The sequence below is a fragment of the Melanerpes formicivorus genome, unplaced genomic scaffold, assembly GCF_026170545.1.
Source record: "Melanerpes formicivorus ecotype bairdi unplaced genomic scaffold, bMelFor1.0.p_v2 SCAF_34, whole genome shotgun sequence".
In the NCBI taxonomy this organism is placed as follows: Eukaryota; Metazoa; Chordata; class Aves; order Piciformes; family Picidae; genus Melanerpes; species Melanerpes formicivorus.
The window spans coordinates 8,216,762-8,234,788 of NW_027142386.1; the positions used below are offsets into that span (position 1 = coordinate 8,216,762).

Consider the following 18,027-nt stretch of genomic DNA (forward strand, 5'->3'; position numbering starts at 1 on the left):
TTCTTGGGTGATGAGAGCATATTTGAAATCAATGTCTTTGACTCACTGCTGCAGATATCCAGATCCTCAGGCTCATGTTGGGTCCTGCCTAAACTGAAAGGCAAAACTCTCATTAGTGACAAATTGCCTGCAGAAGTAACACAGAGCCCTGAGCCCCTGCAGGGCCCTGCAGAGAGGCTTTGCTCTGCAAATGGCAGCACAGCACTGGAGGAAGGTTAGAGTTTCATCAGCACTCCACATGGCAGCTCTGTGAGAAAGCTCAGAGGATGTGAAATGGTCTGAGCAGAGCAGGGAGTCCACCCCCACAACCCTTCTGTGCTGTCACTGCCAAGTCAGACTGTCCTGTCCTGTCCTGTTCTCCACTGCCCATGTGTGAGTCACCACCCCTGGAGGTGCAGACATGGCACCTGGGGCCATGCTTTCGTGGCCATGGTGGTGCTGGGTTGATAACAGCTGAGCTTTCCTGCTGGATCTCAAGGTGTTGTGCAGAGGGATCAGCACTGTTCTTGTTTTACAGCAGGGCAGACCAAGGCACAGAGGCAGGTATGGATTTGTTGATGTTGAGGTCCCCATGTCCAGGGATGTGCTTCCATGTCCAGGAACTGAGCCCCAGCAAGAGCAGGACTTGGATTTAGCTCCCAAAGACAAGCCCTGATGTATTTTGGGGGTGCTTTTCCTGACTGCATCCTGCATCTTACTAATTATACCCTTACAGGTGGAATGAATCTCATCTCCTCCACTTCCCATGGTAGCTATTGTTTTACCTTTTAGCCTTAACTGCTGGAGTTTTGAGGGACATCAACATTTGCCCCCCTCTTTTGCATTAAGCTGCTAAAAGGCTTCACTTTAGCTTGTCTGAAATTAATGTTCCATTGAAAACAAATGGTCCTGCTCTGGGGCTGATTGAGCTGACAGATCCTGGAGCAGAACTGCCGCTGCTGCTGGAACAACCAACACCTCCCAGCTGCAGGCCTGCCCTTTGCACTTCAGGAGACTCACTGGGGGCTGCAGGCCAGGTACAAGAGTTTGCTCTCCAGGGGTCAGTGAGGCACAGAACCATTTGGGGTGCAAAAGCCCTTGGAGCTCATCCAGTCCAACCATTCTCTAGCTCTGCCAAGGCTGGGGCTAAGCCATGGCCCTCAGCACCACATCTCTGTGGCTTTTAAGTGCCTCCAAGGATGAGGATCCAACCACCTCCCTGAGCAGCCTGTTCTAGTGTCTGAGAGTCCTGGTGAGGCCACATCTGGAGTCCTGGGGCTGGTTCTGGGCTCCCCAGTTCAAGAGGGACAGGAAACTACTGGAGAGAGTTCAGCAGAGGCCATGAAGATGCTGAGGGACCTGGAGCATCTCTGTGAGGGGGAAAGGTTGAGAGACTTGGGGCTGTTGATCCTGTGCAACCTGCCCAAGGCAAGCCTGTGCTGGGAGAGGGCTTGGGGTCTCCAGAGGTCCCTTTCAGCCCCTACCGTTCAGAGATTCAGTGAATGTCCATAGGGGAGCTGGTGGAAGGCTCTGCTCCAGCAGCAGCTGAGGGATGGTGCTTGTGGTGGAGGAGCTGTGGCACTGCTGGGTGGAAGGCAGCAGCCAGCCCTCACCCGAGGCAGTGAACTCGGGCTGGAGGTCTCTTGTTTCCTCACATCTCTCTGCTGCCACCTCCCATCTCCAGAGGGAAGTTGTGACAGAAGCGAATTCTTCCCTGAGTTTTCTGGGCCCGTGTGGTCCGTGGCTGGAAGATATCACATGTGACAGGCAGGGCTCTTCGGTGCCTCATTGCCTTCTCCTGGACTGCATGCTCCCTGCTGGGATGAGTGGAAGTGCAGAGGGTAGTCACAGCAATGCCCAGGATGGCTGGGACTGAAATGCCAAAGTGTTTTAGTGATGTGCTGAGGAAGAGTCATGTGAGAGGAGGTGTCTGAGATGATGCAGATGATGACTCCTCTGTCAAAGCCTATTGGCACTCCTTCTTATTGACTGATCAGCAGGCTGAGCAGCCCCAGGTCCCTCAGCTGCTCCTCACCACACCTTTTACCAGCTTCATTGCCCTTCTTTGGTCTGGTTCCAGCCCTTCAATATCCTTCTTGGAGTAAGGTCCCCAAACCTGAGCAGACAACTGTCAGACCATGTCCCTGAGCACCTCATGCAAACCTCTTGTGAACACCTCCAGGGATGGTGACTCCACCTGGACTCACCAGGACCTGCCCCTGCACTGCTTTGTGTGGCAGAAACTGACTCCTGTGTACTGCATGATCAACAACCTCCTTTCCCAGCCAGCAGGCCCCCAGCACCACCAGTCTGAGCGGGAATGGCAAGGGATGGGAGGGAATTTGACAGACACCAGAGCTCTGTTTGTCCTGGCAGAGCCCTGGGATCAGGCATTGGCGATGCACAGCAGGGCTCTGGTGTCGGATCTTATCACCAAGCTGGACAGGAACATGGAGATGCTGTGGCCTACATGTTAAAGAGCTGCTCAGTGCCAGGGCTGAGCTGTAGTTTCAAGCATTAAACTCGGGTCCAGACATCACAACACTTGAATTATTTATGTGATGGCTAATGTTAAGACCCAGCATTTAAAACCACCACCTCCTGCCCCAGTCCCTGGCACACACTTTTACTGCTAATGAGGACACAGCGCCGGTGACCTCCCTCCCAGAGCTCAGCTGCTCTGCAAATTCAGTGCAGGCTGAGCACCAGGGGCTGCCTCTATTTACATCCCATGCCATCCTCTTGAAATTAATAGAGCTTTGGAGCATACAGAGCAGGCAATTTGGCCCAGAGTAGGCAGCAGGCTCTCTTTCAGCTTTTAGTGCAGATTATGGCACATTTGTTTGTTAGGCTGTCAGACAGCTCTGCTACAGGCAGGCTGAAGGAGTGGCAAGGCAGCAGTGCTGCCCTGCAGCGCCTCAGTGCTCTCTACAGCTCCCTGGCAGGAGGCTGGAGTGAGGATCAGGTGAGAGGGGGAGAGGAAATGGCCTCAAGTTGTGCCAGGGGAGGGTGAGGTTGGAGATGAGGAACAATTTCTTTGCTGCAGGGGTGGTCAGGGACTGGCACAGGCTGCCCAGGGCTTGGTGGCTGTGGTGATGTTGGGCTAATGGTCGGACTGGATGAGCTCAGAGGCCTTCTCCAACCCAAAGAGCTGTATGACTCTGACAACCTTTCAAGTCCATGTTTGTATTTCTGGCTCCTGAAAGCCCTCCCCTGAGGGGCTGCCTGTATTTTCCTGAGGCTTTGTTGCTCAGAACCTGTTTGTACAAATCAACCTGCTGCTCCCAGCGTTCTGCAGAGGCAAATGAGATTGATAGGGAAGAGTTCAATGAGCAGCATGCTGAATGGGATCCATAATGGGCTTTTTAATTAAATGAATATAGTCATTTCATAGAGGCAGTTCTCATTAGTGTGCCAATCCTGAGATGACCATTTCCTTCTAATTGCATCGTGTATTTGTGTAAGAGGCTCTGGTTTAGGTCTGATTTGAATGGATTGATCTGCGCTGGTGTCTTGACACCGAGTGCACAGCTAAAAGGTGGAACTGCTCTGCTTTGTAAATGGAGCTGCTAAATATTCAGTGAAACAAATGGCAGCTGTGTGCTGGAGCGTGGCTGAGGAGGTGCAGGCTCTACCTGGGGCAGTGTCTGCACAACTCAGCTACTGGAACTCCTTTGCCTTCTAGAGTGGGTTTTACTCAACCCCAGTGAGTTCCCCTCCTCCTCTTTAGATGGAACTTCTCCTGCTCCAGTTTGTGCCTGTGCCCCCCTGTCCTGTCCCTGGGCACTACCCAACGAAGCCTGGCCCCATCCTCCTGACCCCCACACTTGAAGTGTTGATCAGCATTGATGAGCTCCCCTCTCAGGCTGCTCCTCTGCAGAGCCAAAAGCCCCAATCCCCTCAGCCTTTCCTCATCAGAGAAGTTCCAGAACCCTCAGCATCTTTGCAGCCCTCACTGCTCCTTCTTCCCTCTCTGTCACCTCTCAGAGGATCCTGCCCTTACTGACTGGTGGCTTCCACCCTCAGTCACATCTTGTGCAGGTCTGGGTCTGTTGTTCAGGCTGCTGCCTTCATAGTGCTGCTTGCTGTGCTGCAGACCTTCCATGGAGCTAAGCATTCTTCAATGCCTTTGAACAGGTTTCACTTTGCTCATTCTATCCCCTCCAGGAGCCCTGAGCTGGGCCAGGCTGAGCTTTGTGGCACACACAGGAGCTCACTGATGCTTCCACTTGGTTCTGCTCACAGCAGTGTTGCTTTCCAAGGTTTCCCCCCTCTAATTATTTCCATCACTCCAAGGCAAGGTGTGTTATTTCTCTCAGCTGCCAGGCCCTTGCAGAGGGCTTCATCCTCCCAACTGTGATACACTGCTTTTGTTGCATTAGTGGTATTCCTTTTGTTGTAGTTGCAGCTAAACTCATCCTGGCTTTGTTCTCACCAAACATGAGAGGATGCTGACAAGGCTCCCAGTGTGTGCATGTGTATCCTAAATGCACTTTGCATACCCACACTTTGGATTGTCCTTTATTGAGCATCAGCCTTTGATTGATCTCTCTAGGAAAAGCTCAGTGTGCAGCCTGGCATTCCTGGCAGGAATTTCCAGCCCTCAGCAGGGCAAGGATTGCCTCTGCACAAGAGCTGCTGCCTCTCCAAAGCCTCCTGCACTTCCCTCTGAACGTCCCCACAGGAAGGGGTTAGATGCAGGGAGGCAACTGGAGCAGAGCTGTGGTGCCCACCGGGAGCTGCTGCCTCTGTGTGATGCCTGGGGCCAGCAGCAAGCAGTGCTCTGTCCACCTCCAAAGTGGATTGATCCCAAAATGTGCTTGGCAAAGGTGGGTCTCTGGCTCTGCTGCAGGGCAGAGGAGAAGAAATCACAAAGGGTAGATGGTAAAGCCCCTGCATGAGAGGAAAGTGTGAACAGGTGACCAGAAAGTGCAGCTAGGCAGCTGATGGAGCTGTGAGAAACAGGTCAGAGAACTTCAGGTCTCCCACTGGAAGCACACAGGAGAGGGACAACTGCAGCTCCATCTCGTCCCTGTGAGTGGTGTGGGGATGCCATGAGACAGCAGAGTGTCCTGGCAAACTTGGCTGTTAAGTTGTGTTACTGATGTGCTTTAATTTCATCTCTCTGTGTTGGTTTTTCCCTTGCCCAAGGAAAGAGCTTCCCAGGATTGGGGAAGGAGGCTGGAGCATAGCTTGGCTTGGACGTTTCTAGGGTGTCTCAGTGATTTACTACATCTCTCCTTGGATACCTGGAACCCTTTTCTTCTCTCCACTCCTCAGGCCCCTTTTTTACAGCTCCTGTCAGCATTCCCAGTTGTACTGAATAATTTACCCTTTTAAACTGACAGCAGCTGTCATTATGAAAATTGCAGGGCCAAGTTTGACAGGATTCACACAATGGGGGAACTGAAACTTTTAACAGGCTTGGAGGGAGCCCAGACTGCTCAGCACAGCCTGTCAGTCAGAGCATGAGCTCATCCCTGCCTGTGAAGAGCTGGCAGATTAGAAGATTATATCTGACAGATCTGAAACAGCACTGATGGCATCCTCCAACGAGAATGTCCTGGTGAGGGCTGGGGGTGGGAAGAGAGGAAATGCTCTAATGAAAGAGTGGGGAAGCACTGCAGAGCGAAGGAAGCCTGCTGCTGGTGGCTACCCCTTGGTAGGTCCTCTTCCATGGGCCAAATCCTCACAGCTCTTCATTATCCAGAGGGTTCCTGCTCCTCACTGAAGGATGTTGCCCAAGTTTTAAGGTTCCTTGCAGCTGAAGTCGAGGCCTCTCCTGTTCCTGAGCAGCCTTTGACATGAAGGATTGCTGGTGGTGCTGCCTGGGGCAGCAGCAGGTGATTGCATTTCCCTCTATTTCTAATCCTGTGCCCTTAGCAGAGCTGCTCCAGCCCTTGGATCACCTTTGTGGCTCTCCCCTGGGCCCTCTCCACCAGCTCCATGTCCTGCTTTTGCTGAGGGCCTGTTTGACTCTCCTGAAGATGGCCGAGGAAGAATTCGTACCAGGGACGGCGGTTTTGGTGTCCCTCTGTAATGGGTTGGGGCAGACCCCCTCCCCACCACGCACAGAAATAACAACTCAGACAAACAGATTGCAAAAGTGATGGAAAGTTTAAACAGAGAACAGTGAGTGTGTGCAGAGAGCTAGAAACACAGGGACAAGAAGAAACCCCAAAACAGACCCAGAGAGATCCCATCCCCACCTGAGGGTGCACCCAAAACCCCCAGGGCTCCTCCTTCCCCCCCCCCCCACTGCTAGGCTAGTCTCAGCTGGCCAGATCTGAGACTGCCCATCCCCCCGTGCCCTTGGGCCTGGCCAGGCCCATGGCTGGGACATCTCACCCCCAGGTACCAGGTGGCGGAGAGGAAGGAAAGAGGAAGTGCCAGACCCCACCGTGAGACTTATAGTGGTGCAAGGGATCCTGGTAGGAAATAACCTAACGTCCTGTGTCCACCCTCTGGGCTGGACCTCTGGACACAGGAAACACCCCTGTAGCAGAGGGCACCCAGCCCAAGCTACGACACCTTCTCTGTTTGGGGTTTGCTGCCATGGTAGGAGGTGGACAGAGCAGTGAGCAGGAGAGCTTTGGCTGGGGGCAGGCTGCCCAAGCATGTTCCAAGTGTGCTCCCAATAAATCAATTAGTGTGGACACAACAGGGAGCAGGTAACTCCTACCCACTACCAACCCTGCAAATTGGCAGCTGTTCAGAGCAATTCCTGTTGCTACTCATGAAGTGCTGAGGGTGCTCAGCTCGTGGCAGGAGGTGCTCATTACCCAGCTGCCCTGGACTTGAAGTGATTAAGATCATGTTTTGTGCTTTAGGAGTCCTGTAGCAGCTCGAATGGCTCTGTCTGGGATAATTGGGTTTGTTTCTTTATGTTAAATTTACAGCCCCTTTTATGCCTTCTCCCCATGTGCTTGCAGATTTGCCATGGTAATCTGCAAACTAACCCTGATTGCTCTCTCCAAGCTCCTTTCAAGCTGCTGTCTGCAGAAGAGGTCTGCAATGGCTTTGGGCAGTGCTGGGAGCTGACAGTTCAGGGAGCTATGGATCTGGTTTGGTTGGAAAAGCCCTTTGGGATCACCCAGTGCTGCCATGCTCACAGTGCGCCAGGGCTTGGAAGGGACCTCCAGAGATCAGCCACTCCAACCCCCCTGCCCCAGCAGGGGCACCCAGGGCAGGCCACACAGGAACACATCCAGGTGGGGTTGGAAAGCCACCAGAGAAGGAGACTCCACAACCTCTGTGGGCAGCCTGCTCCAGGGCTCCAGCACCCTCACACCAAGGAAGTTTCTCCTCCTGTTGAGGGTTCCAGTCTGTGTCCATTGCCCCTTGAGCCACCACAGGACACCACTGAAAGGAGCCTGGCCCCTTCTTGACCCCCACCCTTCAGATATTTGCAAATACTGATCCATGGATCTTTTACAGACATGCAGACCTCAGTCATCCTGAAGCTGCTGCTGCAGAATCACTCAGGCTTTCCCCCCCCAATATCTGATTTATTGCTGTAGGTCAAGCCAAGGGAGGGCTGCACTCTCTTGGTGCTGCAGGCCACTGCGCTGCCATCGCCCTGTCCATCCCCAGCTACAAAGAAAATATTCACTTCAGAATGCCACCAGTGGGCTGTGCAATATGACAGTCCCCTTGGCCCTCTGAGTGATGAATGGCTCTGCTCAGCCTCTATTGTGTGTGGTTTAATTTCAGTGGGCACAGATGATTCATTCCATGCTGTGCTGCAGAGTCCCTGCAGCACCTCAGGTAGCTGAGAGTTTCTTTCTGGCAAGTTGGTAATTGCCTGCCCTGGGTATGTTTATTGTAGTCTTGGTCCATGTCAGTGTGTGGGGAGAGGGAAGGTGGAGGAGGAAACCAGGAGTGTGACCAAAATGGAAATGTGGAATGAAAGGAAGGAATGGAGAGGGCAGAGCCTCAAATCATTCCCAGCCTTGGGGAGGTCAGGAAGCAGCCCCAGAAACCAGCAGCCAGCAAGCACTGTGGGATTGGGTGCTGGGTGCTGAGCTCCCTCCCCAAACCTCCCTCCCTGCCGTGTTTGCTTGGGTGGTTTGGTGGTGGTGGTTTGGTTTTGCTTTGTGTGTTTGTTGTAGTTTTGTATTCCTTGTTGTTATCTTTAAACCAAGTCATGTTTGGTGACCCAGAAATGTTTCTTCCCCTGCCACCTTCCTTCTGTCCCTCCCTTCTCCTACTGAAGCCCCCACTTGGATTTCTTTTCCTCCCCCTGCTGTCTGGGAGGTTGACTCCAGCTGCTTCTCTTTCTGCTTGGGCTTGGCTGCAGGGAACCCCCAGCCCTGGAGCAGTTCTCAGGTGTAAAGCTGAGGTGGTGACAAGAGCTCAGCCTGGGGAATCCAACGGGCCAGGTTCTTCTCCGGCTGCTGCACACAAGAGCCCTGCCAGCTGCACCAGGGCAGGCTCACAGCCGACTCCATGGAGTGTAACCCAGCATTCATCATCTGGGAAGGGCTGGGGGAGATAGGAACCACAAATCCCCTAAACCTCTCATGGCTTTGTGTGCATCTAACCACAGAGGGATTAAAACCCCGCTGACAAATCCGGAGAGATTCTGTGCTGCACTCAGGCAGCTCCGAGAGCTGCTGGGGAGCCTGGCTGGGCTCGGCAGAAGCATCAGGAAGGAGAAGAGTTAAACAGCCGAGGGGCTGCTGGCTCAGCACTGCTGGAGGTGTGTCAGAATCAGTGTTTGGTATTGACTGAGTGAAAAGCTGCAGGCTCTTGGAGATGAAACCTTCTCCTTCCAAGGAGTGTGTGGAGATGGCACTTGGAGTCCAACCATCAGCCCAGCACCACCAGCTGCCATGGCCACAGGGCTCTGGAACACCTCCAGGGATGGGGACTCCACCGCCTCCCTGGGCAGCCTCTGCCAGTCCCTGACCTCTCTGGCAGCAAATAAATTGTTCCTAATATGGGAACTTTTCCCCATGGACACCAGTGGAAGGCAGTGAGCTCTGGTTTGCACTGCTAGCTCCCTGGGCAGGCTGCTTGCTTCTGAGGCAGGCCATCAGCTGTGTGTTCTGAGGCCACTCAAAGCTTTGCCCTCCTTTTGTGGGGATTTTGTTAATTTCTGAGTGTCCTATTTTCACTGAGAACTTCAGGTTAAAATCCCTCCTCCACGGCAATCCAATGATGAACTGAAGGACCTCTTGGCAAACCTCTGCGGAAACGCAGGGCTCAGTGGCAGGGAAACTGTGACAGAACTGAAAACAACTCAGAGAAGGCTGAAAAACTTTGGTGCTTGGGGAATCTGTGCTTTGAACGTGCTCAGCTTTGCCTTTGGCCGTGGTAGGAAGCAGATGTCAGTTGTCGACCGATATAAGCTTTAAATAGTTAAGTGCTGCCTTTGTCTGTGGGGACAAAGCTCAGCTCCTTAAATCAAGAGGGTAATTAATTTTCCTGACAAGCTTTCAAAATGCTGGATTGAGATGGTAGCCTTCATATATATGACTTGATAGTTTGCATTTGCCTTCTCCCACCCCCTGGTGAAGGCTGCATGCTTGCTGACTCAGGCTGTTCCCAAATCCCATAGCACCAGGGGGTGAGGTTGGGCTGCAGCACCAGACAAAAGCTTTGCAGACTGCTCCTGCAAATGCTTCCCGAGCTGGGAAGTGCAGCTCTCTGCATCTGCTTCAGGCATAGAGGTTCCACATCTCCCTGCAAGAGGTGCTTTGCTCAGACCTGGCACTGAGTGTGAAGCCGAGGCATTGCCTGACGTGTTTGCCGGGCTGGGGATGAGGACTGCAGTGGGAAGCAGCGGGAGGAGGGGAGGCCCTGGGCAGTAGCTGCAGTGTTGCTCCTTTGCCTTTTCTTTCTGCTTCCTGGATGACTTCTGTGTTTCTCCTCTTTGCCTTAAAATAACAGAATTCTAGAATCAATTCAGCTGGGAAAGACCTCTGAGGGTGGATAAGAGGTGTAGGGAATGACTTCCTTGTCCTGGTGCTGAGTTCTCAGCGTGTTCTGTCTTTATTTTCCTGTGCATCCCAGCTGTATCCTGACCTGTATCCTAGTTCTGACAGTGCCCAGGCTGCAAGGAGGGAAAGGCTTGGTGCATGGTTAAAGCACTCAGTGTGGATACCTGCTGGGATGCAAAGACCTCGGGGAGAAGACCCTGAGGTTTGTTGCTGGCTGCCTGTGGTGCAGGCTGCAGGTGGCTCAGTGTCAATCGCTTGGCTTTACAGCTGGTACCAGGGTGCTGCCCATAGGAAGCTGAGGTCTTGTGTTACTCATTCACAGGAACATTGAAAGCCTTTTGTCTACAAGGGCTGAAACAAGTTCAGATCTTTTCTGCTGGAAGCAGCAGGTGTTCCCTCGCTCCTCTGCTAGAGGAAAATTAAATTTGAAGCAGCAGAATTTCCCTGGGAGGGAAGCTCCAGCTCCGGGGCTGGGGGTGGGGACAGCTCTCAGTGGCTGCTCTGCGTTTTCATATCTTCTCTGCTCTGTTTTGTACCTCCTGACTCGTGTCTGGTACCTCAGCCATAGCTGTTCTCGGGCAGGGAATCAGCCTTCTGATCTGTCCACATCTCTGTAGATCCTGGTGTGCAAGTGGAGGCTGAGCCACTGCTGAAATGTAGCTGCTAACTAAGCAGTGCAGGTGTTAGGAGGGAAGTGCTGAGCCAGACTCCCATCAAAGGGCTGATGTAAACAAATCTGACTTGCTTCTAACCAAAGAAAGGCTTCACTCTGCAATGTTGATTATTCAAAGTGGTCCCTAACACAGTGAGGCAAAACAGCAAGCAGATTATTCACAAGGCTGTAGACATAAAGCTCTGTGGCTGTGTTGGTCTCTTCTGCTTAGTAACAAGGCAGAGGATGAGAGGAGATGGCCTCAGGTTGCCCCAGGGGAGCTTTAGCTTGGACATTAGAAGAAACTTCTTCCCTGGAAGGGCTCTCAAAGCCTGGCTCAGGCTGCCCAGGGGGGTGGCTGAATGTCCATCCCTGGAGGGGTTTCAAAGCCCCAGAGAGGAGGTGCTGAGGGCCTTGGTTTAGCCCCAGCCTTGGCAGAGTCAGGGAATGGTTGGGCTGGGTGAGCTTAAAGAGCTCTTCTGACTGAAGTGGCTCTGTGCAAACCATCCAGACTCCTCATGGAGACCCTTCTCAGCAGGGTGGGTTGGGGTTGGCTGCAAGGGCAGCTGTCAGGACGCTGTGTGCCCCCAGGTGAGCAGCTCTCTGTCGCTTGGGTTCGCTGTGTGCTCCATGTCTGCCTTGCTCGAGCTGCAGGGAGGGCAGGAATGGCCAAGCTGTGGAGAGGCAGTTTTAGAGCAAGGAATTCAAGACTGAGGTTGGAAGGAAGAGAGAGATGATGGTGCAAAGCTGAAGTGGTGTCAGCTCTGTTAGAGCCTGAGCTCTGCTCTGTGCTCTTCCATCTGCCACCTCCTGCTATTGTGAGAGCCAAAGGAGTGCAGCAGAGACTTTTGCCTTCTCAGCCACTGAAGTTCTGTCACTTCAGCCTCCATCACCTTACCTCTTCCGCAGTGCCAGGTCTGGAGCTTCTACACCAGGCCTCTGAGCAGCTTTCAGTTCCCAACTTTGCCTCCCTCCTTGGGCAGAGATCATGGCTTGGCTGGAACCTCTCCAACAGGGCAGCATTGCCAAGCAGATTGTCACTCCCCTGCCCCTTTAAAGAAGTGCAAAGGCAAACCTGGGGTGCAAAACTTTCCTAAACAGTGTTCTCCAGAGTGCCTTTAGCAAATGGAGGCATGGAGGAGCCCTGCTGTTCTCACACCTTCTATTCCCCAGCCACCCCTAAAGGCTTCCCCTGCACACAACAGCAGCATCCTCCCTGCCCATCTCTCCCTGTCCTCCTGATAAGTGTCCTCCAAAAATGCTATCCCTCCTTCTGTGGATGTTGCTGTCCCTCCTTCTCTGGATGGTTGCTGTCCCTCCTGTGGATGTTGCTGTCCCTCCTTCTCTGGATGGTTGCTGTTCCTCCTTCTGTGGATGTTGCTGTTCCCCAGGGGCAGGCTCCCTCTGCAGTGTTTACTGTAAAGAGTGAGATGATTAAATATTTGACCAGTGCATTCAGCACTGCAGTGCAATAAGCTGCCTGATCTCCTGGGGCAGGGATGGCTTCATCACCTCAGCAGCAGAACAGAGTCAGGATGCTTGTGGAGGCGTGTGGGCAGGCCAGGGGACAGCTTTGCTCCAGTAAACACAAGCAAAGCCTCCTCCTGTCTTTCCTGGAAGACTTCAGTGTAATTTGCAGCTGTTGTTAACTTGTCATACTGCCCCTTCTCCCCCCCCCAGTAAAGCCCCAACACTGGTTGAATAACTCAGTGTCTGTGTCTTAGCCTCATGCTTTTGTAATTCATAGTTAGCATTGAGGAAACTTGAGAAGCAGCCTGCTCCAGGGCTAAAGCAGCCTGCTCCAGGGCTGCAGCACCCTCACACCAAAGAAGTGTCTCCTCAAGTTCAAGTGAAGCCTCCTGGGTTCCAGTTGGCTTCCCAGAGAGGTTGTGGAGTCTCCTTCTCTGGAGACTCTCAAGCCCCACCTGGATGTGTTCCTGTGTGCCCTGCCCTGGGTGATCTTGCCCTGGCAGGGAGCTTGAACTGGATGTTCTCCAGAGGTCCCTTCCTCAGTTTGATTCTATGCATCAGCCAAGGGCAGGCTGGATGGGGCTTGGGGCAGCCTGGTCTGGGGCTCGGGGCAGCCTGGTCTGGTGCTCTGGGCAGCCTGGTCTGGGGCTCTGGGCAGCCTGGTCTGGGGCTCAGGGCAGCCTGGTCTGGGGCTCTGGGCAGCCTGGTCTGGGGCTCGGGGCAGCCTGGTCTGGGGCTCAGGGCAGCCTGGTCTGGGGCTCTGGGCAGCCTGGTCTGGCGCTCTGGGCAGCCTGGTCTGGCGCTCTGGGCAGCCTGGTCTGGGGCTCTGGGCAGCCTGGTCTGGGGCTCGGGGCAGCCTGGTCTGGCGCTCTGGGCAGCCTGGTCTGGGGCTCTGGGCAGCCTGGTCTGGCTGGAGGTGTCCTGCCTGCTGCAGGGGGTTGGGACTCGATGACCTTTACAAGACCCCTCCAGCCCAGTGCATTCTGTGAGTCTGTGACTCTAGCAAGGACCAGAGGCAGGCATTTGGCCCTGCTGCTGCTTTATCCTGCCCTGTCTCACAGGGGGAGGAGCATCTGCAGGTAGCAGGAAGTCTTTGGATGATTTAGGAACTTGGTGCCTCTGGAAGTCCCTCTGCCGTGGATGTTCCACGCCAGCCTATCAGTTTGGTGTGGGGAGGCAATATTTAAACCAGCAGAAAATCATTAGATGATTTACAAAAGGGAGAAAGCACAGGAGGGGAGCAGGAGGCCTCTTTTTGGAGGAGAAAATGATTTAATTATCCTTTGCCGTTGGAAACATTCGTCTTGGTAAAAATTAAACTGATTGTGTCAGGCAGAAAATTGTGCTGCATGTTAATATTTGCTGTAAATGAACAAATGGCAGAGTGTCAGCAGGGCTCTCTGCTGGGCTGGGAGCATGAAATACATTCTGTGAGCTCCTGAATCCACAGCACTTTTTCAGGGCTAATCAGGGAATTCTGCGAGGCTGCTGCTTTAGATTTTCATTTAAGGAAGGCTCTGCCTTTCTCTGGTGGAATTATTCCTTCCCCTTCTCCCTCACTGATAGAATTCTGGCTTCCAAGTGTTTGCATCTGTGTTCAGTGTTGCCACAGTGCCTTGTTGTGGAATCAGAGTGGTAGGGGCTGGGGATCTCTGGGCACCCAGGGCAGGTCACACAGGATCACTTCCAGGTGGGCTTTGGGTCTCCAGAGAAGGAGACTCCACAGCCTCTCTGGGCAGCCTGCTCCAGGCCTCCAGCAGCCTCACACCAAGGAAGTTTCTCCTCCTGTTGAGGTAGAACTGCCTTGATTTCAGCTTGTACCTCTTGTTCCTTGCCCTAGCACCGGGTACCACCACAAAGAGATTTGATGTTGCTGCCAGGGAATTTGCCATGGGGCAGGGAGGAAGGGGGAACAGGGATCACACCTGGAGTCACAGAACTGTTTTGCTTGGAACAGGTCCCTCCTGAGGCCCCAGCCGGTTCATTTCTTGTCTGTACCAGAGGAGATGAGAGCACAGGCTCCAGCTGGAGCACAGCCAGATTAACCCCAGCCCCAGCCCCTAGCCTCGCTGCTCTGGCCACATCTCCCCTCCTCCCACTCAGAGACGGAAGCAGGAGGACAGGATCTGGGGGAGGGTTCCAGCTGCCTGTGCTACTCTAATCTCAGCGTTTTGGGGTAATCCCTGGCAGTGTTGGGTGAGTGAGACGGCTCCGATCTGCTCTTTGTGTGACCTCGGCTCTGAGCCGCTCCTGACCGCGGGAGATCAAAAGCATCCAGGGGGCAGCGGGGGGAGGGCAGAGGCAAACTAGATTAATGTTTGTGCTGTCCCATATGGCCTTCAGACCTCGGTTTGGAATCCCCTTAAGGTGATCAAACCACTCTGGCATAAAAGGGATGAAGATTAAAGTGGTCTCTGCTGGCTTTGACCTTCTCACTTAGAAGAGAAATTACAATATCAAATCTAAATACCAACAATCTGCGCAGCGGGGCAGGCTGCTCAGCAGCACCTCCCTGGGCAGCCTCTTCCACTCTGGCAGCAAGGAAACTTTTCCTCAGCTCCACCCCAACCCTCCCCTGGCACCGTTTCAGGCCATTTCTACTCTTCTATCACCTGACCCTAGGGAGAAGAGAGCAACCCCCAGCTCCCTGCTGCCTCCCCAGGGAGCAGAGTGTCTCTGTGTCCAGGGAAGGGACCCAGGCTGCACTGCTGGCAGTAGCAGAGCCCAGGGCTGCCTACCCTGGCCACTCTTTCAGCAAAGACCTTTCTCCTACTAGATGTTGTAAGGATAAGGTGGACACGGCTCCTAGCCCTGGAAAAGGGAGGGGGGGTTAAGCTTTGCCTGTTGGAAGGCCCTCAGCTTTAAACTGGGATCTGAACTGCAAGACCTGAGTAGGTAAATATCCTTGTGGGGAAAGCATGGCCCAGTTACAGCCTGGGCTCGAGGAATGCTGTCTGCTCAGAGCTGAAGTGCAGGCTCAGGACCACCTGACAGTGTTGGCAGCTGTAATTATCTACCCTTCAAACCTCTACTTACAATAACTTCTTTTTTTTGTTAAATCAGGGGAGAGTATTTGCTTAATTACAGCTCTGATATGCCAGGCAGCCAGGAATGATGACATTAATTAGATTTAGCCAACAAAGCAAGGTAAGTGGCACACCACACCTGTTCTCCACTCCACAGGGAGTTGTGTTCTGTCCAGGCACAAGTCTGCTCCTACTCATTCTCTCTCCTTTCTAAGTCCCTCATTGCTGGGATAGAATCACAGCATGGGAGGGGTTGGAAGGGATCTCTGGAGATCATTCAGTCCAAGCCCACTGCCAGGGCAGGATCACCCAGGGCAGGACACACAGGAACACATCCAGATGGGACTTGAGAGTCTCCAGGGAAGGAGAGTCCACAACCTCTCTGCGCAGCCTGCTTCAGGGCTCCAGCACCCTCACAGCAAAGAATTTTCTCCTCCTGTTCAGGTGGAACTTCCGGGGTTCCAGCTTGTGTCCATTGCCCCCTGTCCTACCACAAGACACCACTGAAAAGACCCTGACCCTTTCTCAGCCCCCACCCTTCACATATTTAGACACTTACTGATCTTAAAGGTCTTTTCCAACCCAAACCATCCCGAGATTGCCTGATCCAGGCCAGAGCAAAGCTGAACACTTAATAATTCCTATTAGTTTGTGTAACATCGTTAAAAATGCAAACCACTGAGCAGTCTGTAGCCTGGATAGGGAATTAATTAGAGTTGTCAGCAACACGTCAGAAAATAATACTAATGATTAAAAAAGCAAAACAAGAGCTGTGTGTGTAGTGGTAGAGCTCTGCAGAGGAGTCAAGGAGCGGCGCTGGGGGAGGGGCACAGCAGCACTCTCAGCACTGCCAGCAAACAGCTGCTGCTACGATTAAGATAGAAATGAAAATCTCCCAGGTTGGGAACTGTTTTCCCCCTTGTAATTGAGATGTTGTTGCTCACAGGCACCAGAGAAAAGCTCCTCTGGTTCCGGCTCTTAGGGATGAGCTCCTGGTGGCTGAGCCCAGGAGGTGCCTGCTGGCACACAGCAATAGCAGTGCCTGCACCTCCTGCACTGCTTGAGCCCCCGGACAGCTGTGGGCTCCCCGGGCTGTTTCCAAAGCGGGAGGGCAGCTGAGCCCAGCACCTCATTTCCCCTCCCCTTTATCTGCTGCAGTCTCTGCCTGGCTCTGGAGTGGCAGAGGCACAGCACTGCCTTGTTCCTGGGGACTCATTTCTTCTGCAAGTGCCTGAAGCAGGCTGCAGCCAGAGGTCTTTCTGGAGTGGAACTAACACAGCATTTCTGTGCTGAGGAAATGATCTGAGAACCAGCCCCAGGAAGGGATGGAGCAGAACACTCCCAGCCTGTCAGCAGGCTCTGTTCATCTCATAGATTGTAATTAAATCTTGATTACAGAAACACCTTTTAGCTCAGCACCCAGCACCTCCTCGTGCCGCTCGCTGCAGCGGGTCATAAACGAGCCCCAGCAGAGGAGAGCAGGAGCTGGGAGTTTATGCTGCTGCCTGCTGGAGGAGACTGTAGCAGACCTCTGACCCCCCCTGCCAGCACAGCAGTTTGTGGAACCTGTATGACAAATAAAGATCTTGGGAAGAGCACACAACAGCTTTGTGCTAAACTTCTCACTGCAGAAAAGCTTTTAATGTCTTACCAGTCGTGAAGGAATCTGCTGAGGGAATGCTGGCTGCAGGGCTCTGCAGAGGGACCTCGACCGACTGGAAAGATGGGCAGAGTCCAATGGGATGGCATTCAACAAGTCCAAGTGCCGAGTGCTGCACTTTGGCTATGGCAATCCCATGCAGAGCTACAGGCTGGGGTCGGAGTGGCTGGAGAGCTCCCAGACAGAGAGGGACCTGGGTGTGCTGATCGACAGCCACCTGAATATGAGCCAGCAGTGTGCTCAGGTGGCCAGGAGGGCCAATAGCATTCTGGCCTGCATTAGGAATAGTGTGGCCAGCAGGAGCAGGGAGGTCATAGTGCCCCTGTACTCTGCTCTGGTTAGGCCGCACCTTGAGTACTGTGTCCAGTTCTGGGCTCCTCAGTTTAAGAAGGACATTGAGACACTTGAGCGTGTCCAGAGAAGGGCAACAAGGCTGGTGAGAGGCCTTGAACACAAGCCCTATGAGGAGAGGCTGAGGGAGCTGGGATTGTTTAGCCTGGAGAAGAGGAGGCTCAGGGGTGACCTTATTGCCCTCTACAACTACCTGAAGGGAGGTTGTAGCCAGGAGGGAGTTGGCCTCTTCTCCCAGGCAACCAGCACCAGAACAAGGGGACACAGTCTCAAGCTGCGCCAGGGGAGGTTCAGACTCGAGGTGAGGAGGAAGTTCTTCACCGAGCGAGTCATTCGGCATTGGAATGGGTTGCCCAGGGAGGTGGTTGAGTCATCGACCCTGGAGGCGTTCAAGGGGAGATTGGACGTGGCACTTGGTGCCATGGTCTAGTCATGGGGTCTGTGGTGTCAGGTTGGACTCGATGATCCTCGAGGTCCTTTCCAACCTGAGTGATACTGTGATACTGTGATACTGTGTAATGGACTGAGATTGCTCCAGCATCTCTGACCTGACCACCCCCCCCCAACCTCGCAGTGCCAGGCTGAGAACCACCAAATCTGATTCCACCCAGCCACAGAATGACAGAAACTCCTGAGGGTGACGGAGCCCTGGGGCAGGCTGCCCAGAGAGGTTGTGGAGTCTCCTCCTCGGGAGAGATTCCAGACCCACCTGGATGCCCCTGCTGGAGCAGAGGGAGCTGGCCCCAGAGGTCCCTTCTGCCCCCAGCATTCTGTATGGTTCTGTGACTCTGTCCTGGCTGTGGCTGTGGCTGGGCTGGGCAGCAGCTCTGCGTGGCTGGGCTGGGCTCTGCGTGGCTGCCAGGAGCGGCTCCGGCGTGGGCAGGCTGTGCTCCGCGGCTGTGTCCTTTGCAAAGTTACTGAGTGGTTTGTTTTGTTTCCTTGTCA

General features: G+C 53.6%; 1 protein-coding gene and 1 long non-coding RNA gene across 3 annotated transcripts in view; one reads left to right on the forward strand and one right to left on the reverse strand.

Annotated features, from left to right (window-relative positions):
- LRRTM4 (leucine rich repeat transmembrane neuronal 4) overlaps positions 1-18,027 on the forward strand; it is a 126,470-nt gene that overhangs the window by 58,814 nt on the left and 49,629 nt on the right. The gene's annotated exons all lie outside the window — the stretch shown is intronic.
- On the reverse strand, positions 7,667-17,871 carry LOC137450358 (uncharacterized). Its single transcript, XR_010989570.1, has 3 exons — positions 17,792-17,871; positions 11,474-11,991; positions 7,667-11,249 (listed from the first exon to the last, which is right to left on the reverse strand). It is a non-coding gene; the product is annotated as an uncharacterized lncRNA (long non-coding RNA).